Source organism: Dromiciops gliroides, chromosome 4 (genome assembly GCF_019393635.1).
Source record: "Dromiciops gliroides isolate mDroGli1 chromosome 4, mDroGli1.pri, whole genome shotgun sequence".
NCBI lineage: Eukaryota > Metazoa > Chordata > Mammalia > Microbiotheria > Microbiotheriidae > Dromiciops > Dromiciops gliroides.
The window spans coordinates 4,890,835-4,915,926 of record NC_057864.1 but is presented as its reverse complement, the minus strand read 5'-3'; positions in this window follow the sequence as shown (position 1 = coordinate 4,915,926).

Sequence of the window (25,092 nt, the reverse complement as noted above, 5' to 3'; positions counted from 1 at the left end):
ACAACTTTAGCAAAGTAGAAGGATATAAAATAAATCCACAGAAATCATCAGCATTTCTACACATGACCAACAAAGTCCAACATCAAGTGATAGAAAGAGAAATTCCATTTAAAGTAATGGTAGATAATATAAAATACTTGGGAGTCTACTTGCCAAGAGAAACCCAGGAACTCTATGAACACAACTACCAAACACTCTTCACACAAATCAAATCAGATCTAAATAATTGGAAAGATATCAATTGCTCATGCATAGGCAGAGTTAATATAGTAAAAATGGCAACACTGCCTAAATTAATTTACTTATTCAGTGCCATACCAATCAGACTACCTAAAAATTATTGTATAGAGCTAGAAAAAATAATAACAAAATTTATCTGGAAAAACAAAAAATCAAGAATATCCAGGGAAATAATGAAAAAAAAAATTCACAGGAAGGTGGGTTAGTGGTACCAAACCTGGAGATTTAGTATAAAGTGGCAGTCATCAAAACTATCTGGTACTGGCTAAGAAATAGAGTAGAGGATCAATGGCATAGGCTAGGCACAGAAGACACAGTAGTAAATGACACTAGTAATGTAGTGTTTGATAAACCCAAAGACTCCAGCTTCTGGGATAGGAACTCAGTATTTGACAGAAACTGCTGGGAAAACTGGAAGATAGTATGGCAGAAATTAGGCATAGACCAACATCTTACATCTTATACTAAAATAAGGTCAAAATGGATACATGATTTAGACATAAGAGGTGATAACATAGGTAAATTAGGAGAGAAAGGAATAGTCTACCTATCAGATCTTTAGAAAGGAAAACAGTTTATGACCAAAAAAGAGATAGAGTATATTATAAAATGCAAAATGGATGATTTTGATTACATTAAATTAAAAAAAAAATTGTACAAACAGAAGCAATGCATCAAAAATTAGAAGGGAGGCAGAAAGCTGGGAAACAATTTTTATGGCCAGTACTTCTGATAAAGGCCTCATTTCTAATATATATAGGGAACTAATTCAAACTTATAAGAATCTAAGTCATTCCCCCATTGAGAAATTGTCAAAGGATATGAACAGGCAGTTTTCTCATGAGGAAACCAACGCTATCTATTCCCATATGAAAAAATGCTCTAAATCTCTAATGATTAGAGAGATGCAAATTAAAACAACTCTGAGGTATCACCTGACACCTATAAGATTAGCTAAAATTTCAAAAAAGGAAAATAATAAATGTTGGAGAAGCTGTGGGAAAATTGGAACACTAATGCATTGTTGGTGGAGCTGTGAACTGATCCAACCATTCTGGAGAGCAATTTGGAATTATGCCCAAAGGGCGATAAAGCTGTACATACCCTTTGATCCAGCAATACCACTTTTGGGTCTTTTTCCCAAAGAAATCATGGAAAGGGGAAAGGGACCGACATGTACAAAAATATTTACAGCTGCTCGTTATGTGGTGGCAAGTATTTGGAAGTTGAGGGGATGCCCATCATTTGGGGAATGGCTGGACAAGTTGTGGTATATGAATACAATGGAATACTTTTGTGCTGTAAGAAACGATGAGCAGGAGGAGTTCAAAGAAAACCAGAGGGTCTTGCGTGGGCTGATGATGAATGAGATGAGCAGAACTAGAAGAACATTGTACACAGTATCATCAACCTTGTGTGTTGACTTACTGTGATGGATTAGTTTCTTCTCATCAGTGCAATGGTATAGAAGAGTTCCAGGGGACTCATGATGGAAGAGGATCTCCAAATCCAGGAAAAAAAGAACTGTGGAGTATAGATGCTGAATGAACCATACTACTTCTTTTGTTTTTGGTGCTGATGTTTATCTATTTTGAGGTTTGTCGTCATTGCTCTGATTTTTCTCTCATAACATGACTAATGCAGAAATATGTTTAACGTTTATATACACACACACACACACACACACATATATATATCAGATTGCCTGCTGTCCAGGGGAGGGGGGTGGGAGGGAGAAAATATCTGAAATTGGAGAGCTTGTATAAACAAAAGTTGAGAACTATCTTTACATGTAACAGGAAAAAAATAAAATACTTCATTAATTAACAAAATATTCATTAAATTCAAATTGACCAAGTATCCATGTGATCTTTTCCACTTCTCTGATTAGTGAAACTAAAGCTAGAAAAGGGGTACTTAGGAAGTTTAAAATATCTATTTGACAATTTAAAGTGAAAACAGCCGGTACTCAGCAGTACTTTTCAATTTAAGGGGACAGGGGAGAGGAAATCTTACCCAACCAGAAGATCAGAAGATGGAGGTTCAGTTCTTAGCATAGGGTGTGTTTCATCAAGGAACACCCTTTTCCTAGAGGAAACAAAGGAGGGAATGTGTCAAGATAATGGAATGTAATAGATGAGATTTAGCAGATACAGCTGGCCCACCTGGAGACTGATTTAAACTGATTGAATTGAATAAGGGGACCGATTGCTGACTTGCTTACTGGCTTTCTTCCAGTTAACTAGATTATAAGCACATTTTGCTGGTACTTAAGAGGGTACTTAAGAATATATTATCCTCAGAAGCTAAAAACTTTGAACAATACTTCGAGACCAACTTAGGGTCCAGTAAACCAATGAATTTGAACAATGCTAGCCAATCAGCTTGAAGAACCTCCCATTTCTCTCTCTTTTGATGCAAGACTTCAACATGGTGGCAGAGGACTTCAGCAGTGAGAGATTTAGGAAGGTGAGGATTTCCAGGCTATAAGGAACCTGTTCTCAATCTTTCTCTTTCTTTTACTATCTTTCAATAAACCCTTAAAAAACCTAAACTTGTTTATCAGTGATTTTAGTCAGTTTCCCCCCAAAACTGGGGGGACAGATTAGAACCCACATTTAGAATTTTAAATTACACACAACCAAGAAGCACCTACCCAGAAAAACTGTATATAATCTTTCAGGGGACAAAATGGGACTTCAATGAAAAAGCGGACTTTCTCTCATTTGTGATGAAAATAATTTTTTTTTCTTTCATACTTATTAACTTTGATACAGTTAGCAGGTCACTTAGACTTTGTGTGTCTCCTTGATATCATCAGACAGTGGTGAAAATAACAGAAATCCCTGCTTTCACATTTTTTTTTATGAGCCTCAAATGAGATGATATTCAGAAAGTACCTTTTAAAACCTTGTAAGAGCTCTGTTTTCTTATTATTAGCATTATTAAAATTACCATTATTGTTGTAGTTATGTTTTCTTTTAATGATGTGGTCATTATTTTCTGAAAGACAATTCATTCTTTTCCTCCTCCATTTGTTTCATGTGTAAGTGCTGTCTCTGACCATTCTGTGCCCTTGTGGATACAGTGGAAAGTGTAAGTGGCACAAGGAATCATGAAGACTGGGTGTTATTACTGATGATGTTAAATGTGAATAAGAGGAGGAAGAATATGAAGAACAGCTAGCATGGAATGCTATTGGTTGGAGTTCTTGTTGTGGTAAAAAAAAAATGAAAGTTTTTAACAGTCGGTTAGGATAACTGAAAGGTTCCAGTTTTTCAAGGACCACCCTTTCGGGGAGGAGACCAATGGCATGAGCTACGCATGCCAGTCTGCCTGCTTTGCACATCAGACTGCCTGCTAGCACTCCACTTCCGGGGTGCGAGCTTAAAAGGCAAGGAGAGAACGGAAATGGGGACTTTTTCCTTCTCTGCTGGTCTCCTGACTGTGCTGCACAGGCTGATGCTGATGAGAGTTCGACTGGGCCCGGCTCGCGGTTAGCAGCAGCACGCACTTGACACGGTCTCTCTCTCTCTCTCTCTCTCCCCAAAGGTGGCCTTCTCTTTTGGTGAGTTTTATACAGAATATAGACTAAGCTTAGACTTAAGACGATTTGTATTGTATTTCTACTTTCCTATCCTTCTAATCAACATCACCTTGTGACTACCATACAATAAAAGCTCTAACTAGAAAACCAGAAGCTAATTCCATTTACTAGTCTGGGAGATAAATTAAGGGAAAGGTTAAAGAGGGGAGATTTATGATCTAATATCCAATTTTAAATCTCACATTGTCCTTCATTCTTTTTGTTGTTGTTGTTGTTGTTGTTTTTGCTTTTTATAAGTGAGGCAATTGGGGTCTTGACCTGCCCAGGGTCACACAGCTAGTAAGTGTTAAGTGTCTGAGGCCGGATTTGAACTCAGGTACTCCTGAATCCAGGGCTGATGCTCTATGCAATGCGCCATCTAGCTGCCCCTCTTGTCCTTCATTCTTAAAGAGGACCAAAATGGTATCACCATATTAAAGTTACAGTGTATCCAATTATGACTGATCAGACCAATGCAAGCTTAGAATGCTCTACCACAAGTCAGGCACAAATAATATGTGTGAATGCTGTATTTAGAATGCTGTACTCAGAAACAGCAACACCTGGCTTCAAATATGGCCTCTGACACTTATATTATCTTGGGTAAGTAAACTTTTGTAAGTATCTTCACCATTTTGAGTTTCCTAATCTGTCAAGTAGTGCTGAAAAATACTGGCATTTCCAAGCCATGTGGGGTTGTTTTCAAAGTGTTTTTACAAACCTTAATGAGTTATTATTTACAATTGCACTTTTAAAATGCACATTGATACTTGTTGACTCGTAGTATTCTTCCCAAATGTAAGGTCAAAATAATATTTCATTCATTTCCTGGAATAATAGTCCTTTTTAAGGGACAATAATGTTATAACTTTATTTTGAAGAGGAAAAAAAGCAATCCAAGGACTGTTTAGTTGAATATCCACATTTAGAAAAAGATCCATATGCAGAAAAGATTCTCTCTCTCCTTCTCTTCTTTCTCCCTTGCCTCCCTCCCTCCTTCCTCTTTCTCTCTGTCTCTCTCTCTCTCTCACATGCACACACATTCATCTGAAGCCAACCCTAAGGATCTCAACCTCTTGAACTCATCTTGTCTTTAAATTAAACTGCAGTTTATTAGCTATCTCATGCCTGATCATGGCTCCCCATTGCCCTCTCATTTCTTTCCTGCCCTAGGATACCATCTTCCCTAATTGGCTCACCATACAATAAATCTATAATTAGTATCCTAACTTAGTTACATTAAATCTGTGTCACCTTCTATCCCTTCTTGCCTACATAAGAATTTATTGGCAAAATACTCTAGCAATACTCCCAGTAAAATTGGCATTATTTCCTGCCAAATTATTTTTTTTTAATGTACCAAAAGCAGTTATTGCTTTCCTGTCTCTCCTGGCAATACCATATGTTCACTTGAATCACAAGCCTCTTCATAGGATGCATATCTCTTCATATTTCCCATGGTTTATTTGGCAGGAATATAATAAGTAACTCTCTTCCTCTTCTTTTTTCCCTCTTATTTCACCATGGTAACCCCTTGAACTAAAAGAACTGAACAAGAATCCAGAACTTTGTAATTTGATTCCTAACTCTGGAATTTATTAGCTGGACGATTTAGGCCATCTCACTTCCTTTCTTAACTTGTAAAATGGGGACATTCAATTCAATTAAATTCCACAAACAAATCTCTATTAAGCACTCTGTGTTGAAATGGGCAATGGAAAAACAAAGAACAGAAATGAGACAATACTTTCCCTCAGTTTGGGCAGGGAACTGAGCCTTTATATGATGAATTACCTTGAATAAAGTCACATGTTCTTTCATTCATTCATTCAGTCATTCCTGAATTCTTTTAGAGCAAGTACTTTAAAGAAAAGCATGAATAAACTATGCTCATATCCTAGTAAGTTAAACTTAGAGAATTTAAATATATAGAAAAGGGCCTATTTATATCTATCAGAAAAAGGTATCTCAGAATCATCTAATTCACCCCCTAATTTTAAAAATGACAAAAGTGAAGCATAAAAACTGACTTGCCCAAGGTCATGTAGGTAGTTAATAGCAGAAACATGATATAAAACAGAATCTTATGAAGTCAAATCCAGCATGCTTTGCATTGAGTCTCACAAATTTTGAGTTCCTAAGAGGATTCAGAAATTGTCAGAGAAAGGATTTGAAAGAAGATCTTCTTTCCTTTTAGTCTACCCGAATTAATTCCACCTCAATATCTCTCTTGCCACCAGGACCTTATGAAATTCTATTTATGGAGATTCTAAACTAGAAGAAAGTGAAGCTTAGGCTGATTATATTATTAGGACCCAGCCTGTGACTCCATTGGTATAGGGGAGAACTCATAGAGAAAACCTGTCTAACAATAAAGATCAGTATCCACAGGGTTACCCAAAGTCTTATAGAGTACTACCAGGGGGCAAAATGGCTTCGATCCTCCAGGATTGTGTTAGAGGCAGAAAGAAAATTGTCAAATCCAGGCCTTCTGACTTTGAGGTAGATTTCCTATCCACTTCATCCTCTTGCCGTTCTTCTAATATCATGAATTTCATATGTATTTTTTCTCTTTCAGTCTCTCTCCTTCCCACCCCTATCTGATAAAGTGGAAAGGACACTAGGATAAAAGTTATCTGACCTTATTTATTGACCTGCTTCTGACTATAATAGTAGTTATCATTTATAGAGTTCTTTAAGAGAAGCAAAATGCTTTACAAAAATCTCATTTTGGGGCAGCTAGGTAGTGCAGTGGATAGAGCACTGGCCCTGTAGTCAGAAGGATCTGAGTTCAAATGTGGCCTCTGACACTTGACACTAGCTGTGTGACCCTGGGCAAGTCACTTAACCCCAATTGCCTCACCAAAACAACAACAAACAAACAAAAACAAAACAAAACAAACAAACAAATAAACCAAATATCTCATTTTGTCCTCACAACAACCCTGGAAGGTAGATTGTATTTATTCCCATTTTATGCATGAAGAAACCAAGGCAGGCAGAGGTTAAATCACTTTCTCAGGGTCACTGGGACTGAATTTGAATTTAGATCTTCCTGACTTGAAGTCTAATGCTCTATCCTTTGGAACAGAATGCTTTCTCTAATCAACTGTGTGACATGTCACTTAACCTCTCTGAGTTTTATATTTCTCATTCATAAAATGAATGAGGGCCTCCAAGTTTTATGCCTGAAACACTAAGATTCCATAAATTATTTTCCTAATCTTTTATTTCCCTTTCACTTTTAATTATAGACTATTCTCTTACTTATAACAATAATGATACTGCCCTCCAACAAGGATGTTCTTTCATGAGAGACCACTGTTCATAACTAAAAGAATTCTGAGTTATTGCAAGGACCTCTTAGTGATTCCCAGGATTAGGGAATAAAATAAAATTTGTCCTCAGGGCAGCTATTAGTTAGTATTTCCCGTCAACACCCAAGTGCTATATTTACATTCATTCAAATCTATACAAGAAACAAAGAATTTTGCAGAAAATTGACTTTACAAAGAACATGTCCTTTCCTAGGAATAGAATCATCTGAAAGAAGATCTGTCCAAGTTTCCAAGATTTAGGGTTTTGATCCCATGAAAAGTGCATGAATTTTTGTTTTACATGCCCACTTCTTTGGACACATGGGGTTCCTTTCCCCTGACCTTAGATCTTCTCCAGAATCACATTTTCAATCATTATGACAGTTTCTTCTGGGAACAGTGGCTTGTTTGATGTTATTTGAGGAGCTCAGAAAACCACAATTTAAGTCATGCCTTCAGCTCATAATAAGGATGTCTTACTGCACAAGGAGACCACGATCTAAGCAAATTTGTGTGTGTGCATGTGTGTGAGAGAGAGAGAGAGAAAGAGAGAGAGAGGGAGAGAGAGGGAGAGAGAGAGAGGGAGAGAGAGAGAGAGAGAGAGAGAGAGAGAGAGAAAGAGAGAGGAGTGCTACTATTAGAATCAAATGATTTGCTTCAAATCAATTAATCAATTTTAATTAAGTACCTACTATTTCCCATGCACATTGCTAAGTGCTGAGAATACAGAAAGAGGGAAAAGACACCCCCTGCCCTCAAGGCACTTACAATTTAATGGGGAAGATAATATACAACCAAACATATATAAAGAAAGCTATATACAGGATAAATAGGAAATAATTAATAAAGGAAAGACTCTAGAATAAAGAGAGGCTTACTATAAATGTAAAATATTGATTAAAACTTAAATGAAGCCAACAATGTCACAGTTGAAGCAGAAGAAGGAGAACATTCTGTTATTGCCTTGAAACAAATGATAGAATGTCTTGTGTATGGAACACTCATTGGTTGGAAGAAAATTTTTGGGGAAGAAATGTATGAGAAGAATGGGAAGGGGTGTGTGTGTGTGTGTGTGTGTGTGTGTGTGTGTGTGTGTGTGTGTGTGTGTGTGTGCTTGTGTGGGGGGGTTGACTTTATGAAGAACAAAAAGAACCTTTTGTATTTCCTCCTGGAGATAATAGGAAGTCATTAGAATTTATAATATTTGTGTATGTGTGTATGTAATTGGATGTTTTAATAAAATCACATCTGTGACTGAATGGAGGATATAGTGGAATAGAGAGTAATTTGAAAAGACAGAACCAGCAACAGACTATTGCAATAATCTACGAGAGCCCACACTATATTGGTGGCAAGTTCAGATAAGAGAATGGGGTAACATTCTAGAAGTGCAATGCTGCAGAGGTCAAATCAACAGAATTTGGCAACAGATTAGATAGAAAGACTGAGAAGACTCCTGTGTGAATCAGCCTGAAAGACTGAAAGGAGAGTGTGAGATTAAAATTGGATATTAGATCATAAATCTCCCCTACTTAACCTTTCCCTTAATTTATCTCCCAGTCTAGTAAATGGAAGAAGCTTCTGGTTTTCTAGTTAGAGCTTTTATTGTATGGCAGTCACAAGGTGATGTTGATTAGAAGGATAGGAAAGTTGAAATACAATACAAATCATCTTAAGTCTAGGCTTAGTCTATATTCCGTATAAAACTCGCCAAAACCCAAGGCCACCGTTGGGGAGAGAGACCGAGTCAAGCACGTGCTGTTAACCGAGAGCCAGGCCGAGTCAAATTCCAGTCAGCGTCTGTCTGTGCAGTGCAGCCAGGAGACCAGCAGAGCAGGAAAAAAGGCCCCACTTCCGTTCTCTCCTTGCCTTTTAAGCTCACACCCCAGAAGTCAAGTGCTCAGCAGGCATTCTGGCATGCATCGGAGGCAGAATGGTGTGCGTAGCTCATGCTGTTGGTCTCCTCCCCAAAAGGGTGGTCCTAAAAAAAAAACTGGCGTCTCTCCATTATCTAACTGACTGTTAAAACTTTTTACCACAATAGTGTTGTCTTCTGTTGTCTGTCCTTGATTTTGAAGAGGACAATGGCAGATATAATTACTTGCAATGAATTGGATTTAAGTGAGGAAGGCTTGTACAAAGTCACCAGCTTCACCCTATCCTCCTGAGCCATCTGGGTCCAGTGGCTAGTTATATTATCAGGTCAAATGGAGATGGCCTGGCATGTTTAAGACAAAGAGTGTCATGTGACTTGCCCAGGGTCACACAGCTACTGTCTGAGGTCATATTTGGACTGAGGTCTTCTCAACTTCAGGACCAATGCTCTATGCATTGTGACGCTAGGGTTGCCTTCTACATCAATAGGGAAGTTTGGAGGGGAGAGATTCAGAGACAGAGTTTCATTTTGGATATATTGAATTTAATTTGTTTACCAGTCATCTAATTTCATGTCTGATAAGTAGTTGGAGATATGAGATTGGAGGTCAGTAAGGAGTTTGCAGCTGGATAGGTAGGCTTAGGAATAATTAGAATAGAAATGACAGTTAAATCCTTGGGAGCTGATGAAATGACTAAATGAAATAATGTATTGGGAAGAGAAGTACAGAAGCTTGATGAACACCTATGGTTAGAAGGCATGATCTGGAATAGGATCTAGCAAAGGAGACAGAGAAGGAGAAGTGAGATACTCAAGAAGAAAACTCTTGTTCAAAGACCTAGAGAGAAGTGAGGATTGAGGAAAAATGAATGATCAAAAGTGCCAAAATCTGAAAAAGAGATCATGGAGAATTAGAACTGAGAAAAACACACTGGATTTGGTAAGTAAGAGATCAAATGTAATTTTAGAGAGAATAATTTCATTTCAATGTTAAGACTGGATGGGTTTGAGAAGAAATAATAGGAAAGTGGAGCTATCTAATCTAGGAAGTCTTTTTGAATTTAGTTAAAAATGCCAGAAGGGAAATGAGATAATAGCAGAATTGGAAGGATCAAGTTAGAGTGTTTTTTGTTTGTTTGTTTTTTAGGATAAGGAAGATGTGGGCATGTTTGCAGTAAGTAAGCAATAAGCCAATAGACAAAGAGAGATTGAAAATTAGCAAAAGAATGGGCATAATGCAGTCATGGGGACAATCTGATAGAGGAGCTATAATGAATGGGATCACCTGAACAATTGTGTGGTTGGGTTTGGTAAGGAGTAAGGTCACTTCATCATATGAGACAGGGGTGAGGCACAGGCATAACTGAGCATAATTAGCTATAAGATAACCATTTTAATAATTCAATAAAGCTAGAGTTTATTTGGTTCACCAAGAGGTCAAGAAGAGGAGAAAGAAAATAATGCACAGGAGACCGCCTGGGCAAAAATTGAAGGGTCAAGGCAGTCATGATATGGAAGAAGAATATGATTTTATAAGAGAAGGCAAAGGGAGAGTTGAAAAGTCAAGATATTTTTGGATAAGGGTGTTTTAGAATTTTTCAACATAGAGGCAGCACACTTGTGAGTAATGGCAATATCAAAGGTATGACCCCTTTACTGTATTCAATTCAATGAACTAGATTGTCACATGATTTTTTTCATCCTGACTATTTTATTAGGAAAGCAAACTATCCTTCCCAGCTTTCTGATGATTGAAAATTTAATCACACATCATTTATGCTTCTATCTAAGTCATCTTAAAATGTTAAATACCTCAGTTCCAAGCAGAGATTTAAAACTGTTCACCACCATTTCCTTTCAGAAACAATCTTGTCTCTTATCTTCCAAGTCTTTACACTGTCTTATTTCTCTTCTCCCCACTGTACATTTACTGTAACCTATAGTTGGGTCCTTCTGCTTCTTAAGTTTGGGCATCAACTAAAGTCTCCTCCTTAGTTTTTTGCCCTTATGATTGTTTGTGGGCATAAGGTTTCATATGGAAAGAGTGAAGAGGAAAATACTCCTCCTTATTCCAGGAAGCAATGTACTTTTTAATGCAACCCAAGATTGCATTAGTACTTACAGATATCTCTTATTACTTAATTGTTTCCTGTGTTAAGAGAAAGGTAAAACCATAATGCTCTTCTTCTCTGATCTGATCAGATAATATCTGTAGTAATGCACTCATTCCGATGCACAACATTTTAAGAAGATAGTTGAAAAGGTGGAGAATGGCCAAAGTTGAAAGACTGGAATGGCACCAGATTTGGAAATTGTGTCATTTGAGGATCAGTGACAGAAACTAGGGATGTTTTACCTGAAAAAGAGAAGGAATAGGGGGAAACACAATAGATGTGTTCCCAAATTTCAAAGTCCATCAGCGATAGAAGAGAGAAAAACAGAGAGACTTGTGTTCTTTGGCCCCAGCAAGTCAAAATACAAATATTTGTTGGAAGTTGCAGAAAAACAAATTTGCATTCAATATGCTATGGTTCTAAGCACAGTACTCTGTATTCAATATTTTGCCTTTCCAATAGCATGCCTTATTTCATAACCCTGTTATTCTATCACATTAAGCCATTAATATAGGTCATTCATTGGGTAGAGTTTTCTTTGAAGAGGAAGTACTAAATAAACATTGTTTGGTCAAATGATTGGTACCTGTGATTTTTTATAACAATGCTATAGATAAATTTTTTAAAAACCTATCACTTTAAGTAAGCAACAGTATAATTCAAAGTTTGAAGTAATTTTATGTCCACAAGTGTTTCAGGTTCTTAAATACATCCTTGTAACCAGACAAAGTAGCAAAGATTATTGGTAAATATACAAAAATATATACAATACATTAGTTTTTCACTTAGGAATCTAATTCTGTTAGACAAAGAATTAGTGAAAACTGCCATGTAAGGTACCTCAACATTATGGGCTCAAAGAATCAGCATTTCACCTTTTTGATGGCTGTACAGTCACATATTAATGGAAAACAAAACTCCTTCACAGGAGAGCACAGTTGATGAACTGGAATCTCTTAGAGACTATCTCGTGAATTCTGCTCATCTTGTAGATGGGGATTATGAACTCCAGAGTGGAGAAGTGATTGACCCAAGGTCACATGTTCATTCATTCAATAAATATTTCTTATTTTCTATGTGTCATGAATAGTGCTAAGGGATGAGAAAAAGGGATACACAAAAAGGCAAAAATAAAATGGGCCCTCTCTTTGGGGAGCTTACATTCTCTACATAAATAGTATGTAGCAGATTTGTAGTTGAAGTCTAAACAATATGGCTCTCAAGCTTTAACCATTTTCCTTATACTAGGATAGTTTCTGTACAAGGAGATCATTTGAAGTATCTTATCTGTTTGGGACTAGCCCTTGTGATTTCACTGCTATAGCAGCTCTCAGTGATGAAACACCTTTTACCACTGCAGATTAATACCTTCTTCATTGCTTTACCTAAATTATATTTGTGGAGTGATTCTACTTTTTTTATTTCCAAATATCATGAGCTCTCACTTACAAGAGTTGAGTTTAATATAAAATTTTATATGTGTGCATGTATGTGTACACCAAGCTTTAAGCTTCACAAGGGGCTTCTCTAACAATCGTCCTATTAGGGGGCTAGAACCAGCATTATGATTACCTTTATTTTGGAGACAAAGTAATTAAGGCTGAAGAGTCAGTGTGTCAATAAGAATTCGCTTAACACTTATTTTGCCAGGCTCTCCATTAAGCATTGGGGGGAAAAAGAAAGGCACAAATTGAGTGTGTGTGTCTGTGTATGTTTATGTGTGTATGTAACCTCAAGGAGCTTAGTTTCTACTGTAGAACAGATGAAAAAAGCCCCTAAATGGGAAATTGAGTTGCATGCTTTAGGTAAATCAAGTAGTCCCAAATTTCTGGGAAATAAAGCATGTGGAGAGCTGGTGAAGCTTCAGACGACTAGAAAAGCATGAAGCGTTTCATTTGTGAATGATGAAACACTATGTGCCAGATTCACCATCCTCCCTGTATTGCTTGATCCTGGTAGTAATAGAGAGTCCATGGTGATTGAGTAGGTAGGGTGCTATGGGGAAGGTGGAGAGTAGTAGAGAGAGACTCCTATGAGCTGTCTTTTTTTGGAGGTAGATAGTATGAGTCATCAATATTCCTTTAGGATTGTCTTGGATAATTGTATTGTTGAGAATAGTCAAGTCTTTGACAGTTATTCCTCAAACAATATTGCTGTCTCTGTGCACAATGTTCTCTTGGTTCTGCTCGCTTCACAATGCATTTCATCTATGTCTTTCTAGGCCTTTCTGAAGTCATCCTGCTTGTCATTTCTTATAGCACAATAATATTCCTTCACCATCAAACCGAAGTGTGTTTAGCAATTCAGTCTTTTTTCTCTTTTTGGGGGATGTCTTTCGGATATAAACCTGGCAGTGGTATTGCTAGATCAAAGGGTATGCACAGTTCTATAGCCCTTTGGGCAGAGTTCCAAATTGCTCTTCAGAAAGGTTGGCTCTTACCACAACTCAACTAACAGTGGATTAGCATCCCAGATTTCCCACATACCCTTGAATATTTTCTGATTCTCATGATATTCTTGAACTTTTGTTTTTCAGATGAATTTTGTTATTATTTTTTCTATAAAATATTTTTGATAGTTTGATTGGTATACACTAAATAAATACTTACCAGGATATAATGCATAATCAGTCAATCTGTAATTCAGTTAGATAAAAGTGGTCACCACTCATTTCTAAAGAATTTATTGGGGGGGAGGGGCAGGCAGCTAGCTGACACAGTGGATAAAGCACCAGCCCTAGATTCTGGAAGACCTGAGTTCAAATCTGGCCTTAGTTACTTGACACTTACTAGTTGTGTGATCCTGATCAAGTCACTTAACCCTCATTGTCCCACCAAAAAAAAATAATAATTTCTTATGTGCTAGGTCCTGTGCTAAGTGCTGGGGATATAAAGTAAGCCCCTCTTCTCCCCTAAAATAGACTTTGCCCTCAAGGAGCTTCCAATGGGGTGGGAGAGACAACACATTCAAAACTCTCTTATTTGGCAAAATTCATTTATAGTAGAAGACATTTGCTAGCTGGGGCATAGGGCTATGGGAGAGAAACCAGGAAAAACCTCCTGAAGATGATGGCACCACAGGGTTGTTGTTAAGGTAAAATGAGACCATAGAAGCCAAAAATGTCTTCTAGACATTTATAAATGTCAGCTTTTGTTAGTTGTACTCCTCCACCCCAGCTCTCAGAACTCAATGCCCAAGTACTCTGCAGCACAAGCATAGAAATTAAAAGCCCATTTTAAATGTATAAGAAAAGAACAGTGCTAGATTTAAGCATTGTAGAGTGAAGTGTGTTGGGATGGAAAGGGTGATCAAAATTATCTAAAGCTTGCCAAACACAGATTAGACAGGAGCCTGTTCTGGAACATTGATTTTGGGGCAATTGCTATTGCTGTAGGGGCCTTTAGTGATTCTGTAGCTTGTCGGCCATTAACCTTGTAGATTATCTGGAATATGTTGAAGTCAGTTTTGATGGACTGTACAAAGATATAGCCTGGATTTACACAGAGAAGTCTGCAAGTGATATAGCAATTATGCAATTTCTTTAATCCATGCCGACAGCCAAACCCAATTGCCCAGGCAAAAACAAGGTCACAGGTTAATTGAGCCAAAATAACCAGAAAATTATTAGGGCCACACATTATCTTGCCCAATGTCAACCCAGGCATACTAGTGACATTGCCTACATAAATGACATCCCAGCCAATGTCATTTCACAAGGATGACATTATAAACAAAACCCACCCTAATACCATATATCCTTGCTTTCTTGTTTGTTTCCTGCTTAGCCAAGCCACCAATCAGACAGTGAGGCAGAAGGGAGGAAGGAAGGAGGGAAGGAAGGAGGGAAGGAAGGAAGGAAGGAAAGAAGGAAGGATCTTTTACACTCCTATTGTCTTTTAGGCACTATGCTAAATGCTTTACAAATATTATCTAATATGAGCCTTACAACAACCTGAGGAAGTAGGTATTATTTTTATTTCTTTTTAGCAACTTAAATTTAAAAAAAATCTGAGTCAAACAGAGGGTAAGTAACTTGTCCAGAGTTCCAAAATGAGTGTCTGAGGCCAAATTTGAACTTAAGCCTTCCTAACTGTAGACCCTTAGCTCTATGTATTGCATCATCAGGTGGGATCCCAATGCAGTATAATGAAGAATGTCCTTGGTCCAGAGTCCTGAATTTTGGATAAAAATTTCATTTCTATCACTTGGTGCTTAGGTGACCTTGTACCTTGTTTAAGCTCTCTGGGCTTTAGTTTTCTAATATGCAAAATAGAAGCATTTGACTAAATGATTTTTCAGTTCTAAATCCAAGTTCTTATGCTTAAAGAGGCCCTTGAGTTTCATCCATGTAAACTGTTTTATCACACAACGGAGAGAGTCATCCTAATGAAGCTGACAGTTCCTACACACACAATATTGCACCTTAGGTGTTTTCAGAAAAGTCAATAATAAGTCAAATGCAGTGTCCCTATGGTTTTCTGCAAATGACAACTTTATTCTGCTACACAAGAAACTTTTTAAGACTAGACTATAACAAAGAATATCCTTAGCTCTTGCATTTGGCCATGAAAAGCATGGTTTTCATGCACTAAGGCATTCAGAGGTACCCACAAATGCAATGCCACTCCTAGTCATTTGGAACTGTGTCCAATGGTCAATCAAACTGTGTACACCTTTTTTTTTGTTTATTTGTTTTTTGTTTTTGTTTTTTGTTTTTATTTTTTGGTGAGGCAATTGGGGTTAAGTGACTTGCCTGGGGTCGCACAGCTAGTAAGTGTTAAATGTCTGAGGCTGGATTTGAACTCAGGTCCTCCGGACTCCAGGGCCAGTGCTCTATCCACTGCACCACCCAGCTGCCCCCAAACTGTGTATACCTTTTGACCCAGTAATACCATTACTAGGTCTGTATCCCAAAGAGATCATAAGAAAGTGAAGAAGACACACATGTACAAATATATTTATAACAGTTCTTTTTGTGGTGACAAAGAAATGGATTTTGAGGGGATGCCCATCAATTGGGGTAAAACGTTACTAAAATAACGTTCTGAACTATGTACAATGTTCACCTAGTTCTGCTCACTCCATTCAGGATCAGTTCATGTGGCTTTCTAGGTTTTTCTGAAATGTACCTGCTAATCATTTCTTACAGCACAATAGTATTCCATTATGTTCATATACTACCAGGGTATATGGAAGTGCATAGATTTGGAGAAAAATTTATAGCTCACAAACTTATAAAAAATAATGTTGAAAACTAAGTTTACCTGGAATTTGAAAAAAAAATCCCATTTACAAAAAAAGAAACCCTATTCCTAATCCCATTAATCAAAACCTTTTTAATCACTAGGAATAAACAGAAATTCATCCAGCTATTTAACAAATATTCTAAATCAAAATTATTCATTTTGTTACTAATATTATAAAATTATCAGATTTCTATCCTAGGCTCATCATAGATTGAGAGCTCAGAGAAACCTCAGAGGTCATCTTATATTTTTATTTATATGTGATGCCGTGGAAAGACCACCAGCTCTGGTGTAAAAAGAACTTGCTCCAAATCCCACTTCTGATGTTTATTGCCTAACTGACCTTAAACAAGGAACTACATTTCTGTGGGGCTCAGTCTCTGCATCTGTACGAGAGGGCTGAGCAAGACAGCATCTAAGGTCTCTGTCAGCTTTCCATCTAGAATTATCTGGGCTAACACCCTTGGTTGAAAGGAGAGTAAACAAAGGCCCACAGAGGTTGTGACTTGCCCGAAATGAATAGAAGCCCTGGCCTATATGCCCAAGTTCCTTAAATTGCAAGTTTAATTTAGCTGATTTTATACTCTGGGGCTTTAGCAATCACACAAGGAAAAGTGAGCTAAAAATGACAACAACAACAGCAACAAAATAGTGTTAAGCCACATGGCGGGCTTAATGACAGTATACCATTTCACCAACAATGGCTCATTTAGAAAACTAGCCATGAATTGTACTATCCAGAGAATTTATAAGCTTCCGAGAAGGTAGACGGGTCCTATAGTGAGAGTCAGAAGAAAAGAATTTCAGAGGGACTGGGAAGTGTTTTGGTGTTAACTGTGAAATGGCAATTGACCTTGTGAAAGACCTCCTCCACGTTGAGTGGACCTCTAGGGAAGGATAACTGTGTTGCTTCTCACAATAGAATGCCAGTTCCCTGAAGGCAGAGTCTCTTTGCTTTTTATCTCTACCACTACGCATAGTCCAAAGCATATCAGAGACCAGTAATTCAATGAATGAATGAATACAGCATAGGTATTACATTTATCCTCTGCAATTGGTCAGAAGTACCTAAATGAGAGGGAGAATGATTTAGGGGAAATTATGATAGTTGTAGGGACCTTTAGTGAATCTGCTGCTTGTCCAGTATTGACCTTCTAGGAAATTTGGGTTCTCTTGAGAACAGTTTCTATGGACTGCACAGACAAAGATGCAGCCTGGATTTATGCAGAATTGTCTGTGAGCGATATAGCAATTATGCAATTTATTTAATCCATGCTGACAGGAAAACCCATTTGCCCAGGGGAAAGCAAGTTCACAGGTTAATTGAACCAAAATAACCAGAAAATTGGAAAGGCCACATATTATTTTGCCCAATGTCACCTCAGGCATCCTGTTGACATGACCTGTGGCCTCCCAGCCATTGTTGGGCCTTCAAGTCAGGGGACAAAGTTATTATCTGGCATTTGGACCTCCTCTAGACACAGTAGGTGCTTAAGAGATACTCTGTGACTTTCTTTGACTTGTTGCTTTTATTTCTGGGATGTGAATTGGTCCTTATGGAACTTACTCAAATTATTGAAAAGATGTCCTTTGTTTCATTGTTTGCACTAGTTTATTGCTACAGTTGCTACATAAGATTAAAGAAAGAAGCTAGTCAATATCTAAGTGCATTGGCTCTGTGTTAATAATAAAAACAAGTATTCTAGAAGTGGGGAAATAGGAATGCTTTTCCTTGTCCTTCATAATAGCAATGTTTAATAAACACAGATCCATGAATGTCAGAGAGAAGCATTCTAGGTGGTGAAAAGAGGGAGAAATTCCAGAGCGACCATCCAGAGCCATTAAGGGACTGATTACTAAACTTATCCTGCCCTGTGGTTACTTAACTAGATATAATAAAGCAGGCTCCTTGTAATGGTGTCTGTGCACAGGGCAATATAAAAGAAGATGGGACTAGGAATAGTCTTGGCATATTCATTGGAGAACTAAAACAAAAAGTTTGCCATGCAGCATGTGGGTGTGGAGAGAGAAAGTTCCATAGGCCCCAGGCATACTCTGGGGTAGAACAATGTAACAAGATCCCTAGGCTAGAGCCTTTGAAACTGTTCTGTGTGGGTAACATCTTTGGCTTCCACCTTGGACATACCAGTGATTGATGGAGCCATGTCCCTGAAATGTTGTATGTGTCTTCCTCTCTTTGTCCAAACTTCTCCCCTCCAAGGCCATACATACCTACACAATTATAAGGAGATATTGTGTTTGTCAGGAATGAACAAAGTCAGTGCAGACTTCCACCCTGAGAGCCCCGAATAAAAATCAATCTTGCCCCTTTCCATGGGCATGGCTAGGAAAGTCATGCTAGGACTCTGGCATCAAGAGAAAAACAACAAGTACAAAAGTAGGTCATGGAGGGTTAGGGCTAGGATCCCTTCACTGCTATATGGAACTACTGCATCAGGAAATTCTTCTTACCAATGAGAGTCAATGAGGAGTTAGTAAACACTTCATATGTACCAGGCACTGCACCAAACACTGAAAATACAGATACAAGTAGAAAGACACCAGCCTCTGCTCTCAAGAAATTTATATTCTAATTGGGTAAGACAAAAAAGCTAAAGAGGGTTATGGGAGAGACACCAAGGGGTCAGTCTGGAAGAAGCATGCTAGAGTAAGCCCCAACTGACTTCAGAAGGGGAATGGCATATGGCTTGCCTGAACACCCTCTTTAACTGCAGGGTCTGGGAGCAGCCAAAAATTGGAGGATGAGGCCTCAGTGGCAAGGGGTTACCAGATGCTCTGAGACTTATAGTCTTAGAAAATTGCCTAGGAAACAGAAAGTTAAGTGATATGCCCAGGCTCACATGAACAGGAGGTTTCAAAAGTGGAAAGATAACCCAAGTCTTCCTGACCCCACAGAAACCATGACTACCTTTAATTTCCTATGTTTTAGATACAATTTTCTTCACTCATCCAAATTGGCTATCATCTCTGGCTTGAAGCCTTTCTTGAATCTTTTCGGTGAAATTTATTTCTCTTTCTTTCCATTTCCCACAACACAGAGCATATATCTCTCTTTGGGACCCTTCCTTGCCCCATACTTGTTTCTTTTTATATCATTAGAATGCATGTATCATGAAGTGTGCATCAGTGTCCAAAGGATCCTTGGATCCCCAGTGACTGGACAATTCCTCATACAATCATTGCATAACAATTATTCCTCAAATCAAATATTATTAAACCTTTTTATTAAATGTTGGTTTTGAGAAATGCATATTATTCTATGCTTTTTACCGGTCTCATCATTTGTACTGTGAGAAAGTATCTGAGACAAATGCTTGCAAAAGAAATAGAGGTTCAGTTTCCATTCATTAAGCTGAAAAAATAAAAGTCCTATGAATTTGTCTGCATTAGAACTGTACAAATGAAATTACTCTAATCCTAGCTATAATTCTGACAAGGACTGGTAAGACAAAACCATATGTTTTGTACATCAATTTATTAAGTACATGGAAATGCATCTCACTTATCTAAGCAGATTTCTAGGATGAATAGAGCAGCAATCACAATGAAAAAGAGGAATTCTAAGAATATTCATACACTGGAATATCTTTAGTATTCTAGTGTGAGTAAGCAACTAACAACCCCATTGCCATGTGCCCTTTCAAATCTGAAAGGCCACCTGCCAGCTCATTCCCATTTTCCCCTCAATGGGTTATCAGATGAATATAAATTAGTACAGTTAGGAGATTGTCAGAAAGAGCTCCATTTACTATTCCATTGTGGACCAGGCCAAAATGGCAGCACCAAACTTTGATGTTGTCATTCCACTCCAAAGAGAGTAGCATGTTTCTGGTCCACAATTGTTCCCTAGATTATTATCTCACACATGCTGGGCAGCACAAGCATGATGGAGTGACAATTAGTCTGGTCCAGTGGCATCTATTCCAATTACTCAAGCTTTTGAAACAAAACATGTGTTCTCAACTCCACCACAATACCCAACTGGCCCCAAGCAATTCTTGGCAAGTCCTACTACATAGGGAAGGTTGTTCACATTGATCCTTCCAAAGTACCAGAACAGATGTATGAAAAGCTGGACAATCAGAAATGTGTGACATATGCTAGCAATGTGTTACACTGTAAACTCATGCATTAGCAGGTTTTGATTAATTTGCAAATAAAAGTATTCTTATGCCTTCAGGACTATCAAATCATATGATAGCCATTTGACTAAACAGTAGGCAAACTTACTGTCTTTAAAAGTAAAAAACAAAACAAAACAAAACAAAACAAAAAACACAACACAACACAACTGATTCTTCCTATCAGGAAAAGGTAGCTGATTTTTCAAAGGCTTTTTAAAAAATAAATATCCTTTGATTAAATTTAAGATGATAATTAAGAGTATTTACTCATGTGATTTGTTGGCCTTATGTACATTTGTTACTGTCCAACTTACTCATTTTTGACTTTTGGCTTGTTTGTTTCCAAGTAGAGATAAAAGAGTTGGATTTTGTTTTAAACTGTTAAAGATGTATTCTTTATGAACTTCTTCCAATTAAGCAGTGACCTTTGAAACAACGTGCTGTACAGCTGATTTCCCATGGAGCAGTTATGGGGTCAACTGTTCTGCTGTGACATGATTAGGACATGATGACCAAGACCAGTTCCTCTCTAAATCAGTTTTGATTACTTGATCTAATGTGTCTGTAGCCAGAAAGAGCACTTTACTAGGCTTAGGCTTAGTGTTCGTTATCCATAAAATCCAGGAAGTGAACATTGTACAGCTACAAGGAAATCATGGGCAAATTGGTCATAAACCATGGAAACTTTGAATCCCAACATCCAGGAGGTAGTTGAGCCTACCAATGATTTTCTTGCCTTTCTAGAATTTATGTTCAAAGAAATACCTGCCTCAAATGATCTGTCACTATCTATGTAAGTCAACACCAAGTGATATTGTATCCCCTTTCAATAAATAGTGATATTATTGGAAAGTAAGGAGGAAAAGACATAAGCATTTTGATTTTTTACTACTGGGAGAGTGAACCAAGTCAAAAATCTCTTCCTTATGCCCCCAGGCAACAATTCTAGGCCATGAGAAATACATCTGATAATATAAATATAGAGAAAACAAATTGATTCATTATCAATTAGGAAGATTTCCACTTACTCCCTGTTCATAATAAGTTTACTCAGAAATTGAGGTGGAAGAGAAATAATTATTTTCTCAACCCCCCCCAAACATATAATTGGATTAAGTTTTTTGTTTGCTTATTTTTTATAAAAAAGTCATAGAACAAAATGTGGTGAAGGGAGAAATAGTATTTCACCTGCTCATGCCCTTATTTGTAGCTTGTGTTGATAGGGCAAGAGGGGCTTCAAGATCATTGAGGCAAGATAAGCCTTAAACCCAGACTTCTTTCAGATCCTCCAGCTCAAATTGTTCAGAAAAATCTCCTATACTTTACATTAGTTAAACAGATCAGGTTGCCATTCTCAGGTTCATGAGTCATCATGATTCCTTGTAGCCCCTCTTTTTGCATTTAGAAAGGTTGGACCAAATTGTGAAAAGATGCTTGACCATGTCACTGATGAGTTCTTTTTTATCACTGACCCACCCATCAGGTGAATTCCTTAACTTTTCAACAGTTTGACTGGTTCCATTGGATTCTGACTGTAGCTTTCTTTTATCCCACTTTTTAGGATTATAGGATTAAGAGCTGGAAAGGATTGGATTGGAACCCATCTAAACAAACCTCCTCCCATTTTTAATGAGGAAAATGTGCCTCAAAGAGTATTAGTGACTTGTCCAGGGATAAAGGATGGTCAGAAGCAAAAAAAAAAAAATCAAGACTCTCAGGAATTTTGTAGAAAGAATATTCTTTAATTATAAGTAAGGCTTTGGGTGTTCAGTCATTCAGTTGTGTCCAACTCTTCATAAACCCATATTGGCTTTTCTTAGCAAAGATACTGGGATAATTTGCCATTTCCTTATCTAGTAGATTAAGTCAAAGAGAGATTATGTGACTTGACCAGGATCAAATAGATGGTGCTTGTTTGAGGGTGGGTTTGAACTCATGTCTTCCTAACCTGAGGACCTGTATTCTATCCCCTTTGCTGCCTAGCTGCCCCCACTGGATGTTCTAGAAGGTGTCTTCCAACTCAGTATATGATTCTAAATATAGCATTCTATTACTTGTCTGATATTGGCATTTGACTATACTCAGGAAAGAATGAGCTAATGACTTTCAATTAGCCATCAAGTGCTTACTATGGCTAGGCATCATACTGTAATGACTGGAATGATGCCACCTGCTGGAGACTTACTGTAGAAAAGCTCTGCCATGAGGAGAAGGCCTCTGAGGACAAGCCATGCGGTCAAGGTCCTTGATGTCAGGAAGTGACGTTTGCTCATGGGTACTGTCTATCAAGAATACCAGCCAATCAACTTGAGGAGCCTCCCATTTCTGGGAGGGGAACATGAAGGAGAAAGCTGAGGCTGGTAGGACTGTGCTTCCTCTCTGGCTGTTGACTGAGGCTATGGAGGTATGTGTGAGGGAGCGTGAACAACTTAGACTGGCTGGCTGTTCAGGTTGGTGAGTTACCTGCTGAAAACCCTAAATTCTTTTGAACCAGCTTAGGCTGAGTTTAGAGTTAAAAGCAGCTATCTGTATTTCTATTTTCCCATTTCCTTATCTTTGATTTTTATTAATCTCACCTTTGCTGTTTAATCAATTCCTGAGTAATAAAATCTGATCCTTTTGTGAAGTAAAGCTTAGAGGCTCCTTTCTTATTGGCCTGGGAGAAGTATTTAAAGGGAGTAACTCAGAGGGGGAGATTAAAACTTAAAAAAGGGTTCCTCATATTTCTGGGACCCCAATATCAAGGTGAGTCACCCAAATAGCTCTCCGTATATCCAATTTTGGCCATCACAGTACTAAACACCGAAGATACAAATATAAGCAAACAAGATGCTTCTTGCCTTTGAGAAACATATATTCTATTGAGCAAGACTATAATTGAACAGAAGCTAGGAAGGAGGGTGGACATGTTCAAGAAGGGATGTGGTAGCCTGGATCCAGTAACAAACAAACAAATAAAAAAATAGGTGAAAGATGAGAGCTTGGATTACAGTGACAGAGATTCATGAGTCTCATGGTCTCATGCATTTGTCCCTGCCTATAGGGACAGCTAGGTGATGCAGTGTATAGACCACTGGCCCTGAAATTTGGAGGATCTGAGTTGAAATCTCACATCAGACACTTACTAGCTGTGTGACCCTGTGCTAGTCACTTGACCCTGTTAGCTCAGCTTCTTCATCTGTCAAATGATCTAGAGGGGGAAATTACAAACTGCTCCAGTATCTTTGCCAAAACACACACACACACACACACACACACACACACACACACACACACACACACTAAATGGGGTCAAGAATAGTTGGACATAACTGTGTACTGACTGAATGATCTTTTGTTCATTTGACCAGGGCTCCCTATATACAGACCAGCCTAAAAACTTTCAAGTCTTACCGCTCTAATCAGACTCCTGCATAATTTCGTCTGCTGCACCATAGCAATTACTACACAGATTCTATTTAACCTAATCTTAGTTTTCTGCTCCTCATTTGGCAGCAGTCATGAAGTAAGTTAACCCTCCCCTCCAAGCTCTGCTGTCTCCAGTAGGCATTAATGCTGCATTTGTTGACATAAACATAGTGGCTATGTTTATATGAAAGCAATCATATATATATATATATATATATATATATATATATATATATATATATATATATATATATATATATATATATATATATATATATATATATATATATATATATATATATATATATATATATATATATATATATGTGTGTGTGTGTGTGTGTGTGTGAGAGAAATAAACCATCTAGTTTATTTAGGGCATTAGTGTCTAAATGTTAAGACTTTTTTTTAATACTTAACTTTTAATCATGCTTTCCTCTTCCTTCAAAGAATAGAACACTTTGGGGAACATCTGCTTCGTGTAGTTTGCTGGGCATAAGGATGAGTGATGAAAAGCCAATTGTGAAATACTATATCCTGCTGCCAATCCCAATTTGGTATTCCTTTGATTTCTCCCCTTCCTGATGTCACAAAATCCTCCCCCACTCTCATCTATGCATCATTAAATTCATTCTATGAGGTTTCTCTTTATATTTCCCCACTATTCACCTATGGCAAATTAGGGATATTGAGGAAGAAGTATATTATAGTTTCTATGGGGACTTCTGGTTAATCCATTTCCATAGGAAACAATTCACACATTTCTTGTATCAGTAAAGAAAAAGGCTAGTTGATTATTTTACAACATAAATTGAGAATATTTGTTAAATGAATTGTAAGTTACATAAGTCATCCAAGGCTCTGTAGGATGATAGGCCTTGGTCATGAATGATTTGTAGTCCTTGCTGAAAAAATGGTTCACTTAGAGTCTTTCAAGAGGACCTCAGCCGATAGTGTCTTCTGTATGTCCTGGTCACATGGTCAAGGATAGGCATTGCTCTCCTGTCTCTATGACTGTAAGGCTTCTCTAGGATTCTAGCTTCTGCCTCCAGTTAATGTCCTAAACTAATGCTCTATCTCTTTCTCATAATCAACCAATTTTATTTATTGAACATCCATATGGGGCAGGTACTGTGCTATGCTCTGGGACTACAAAAAGA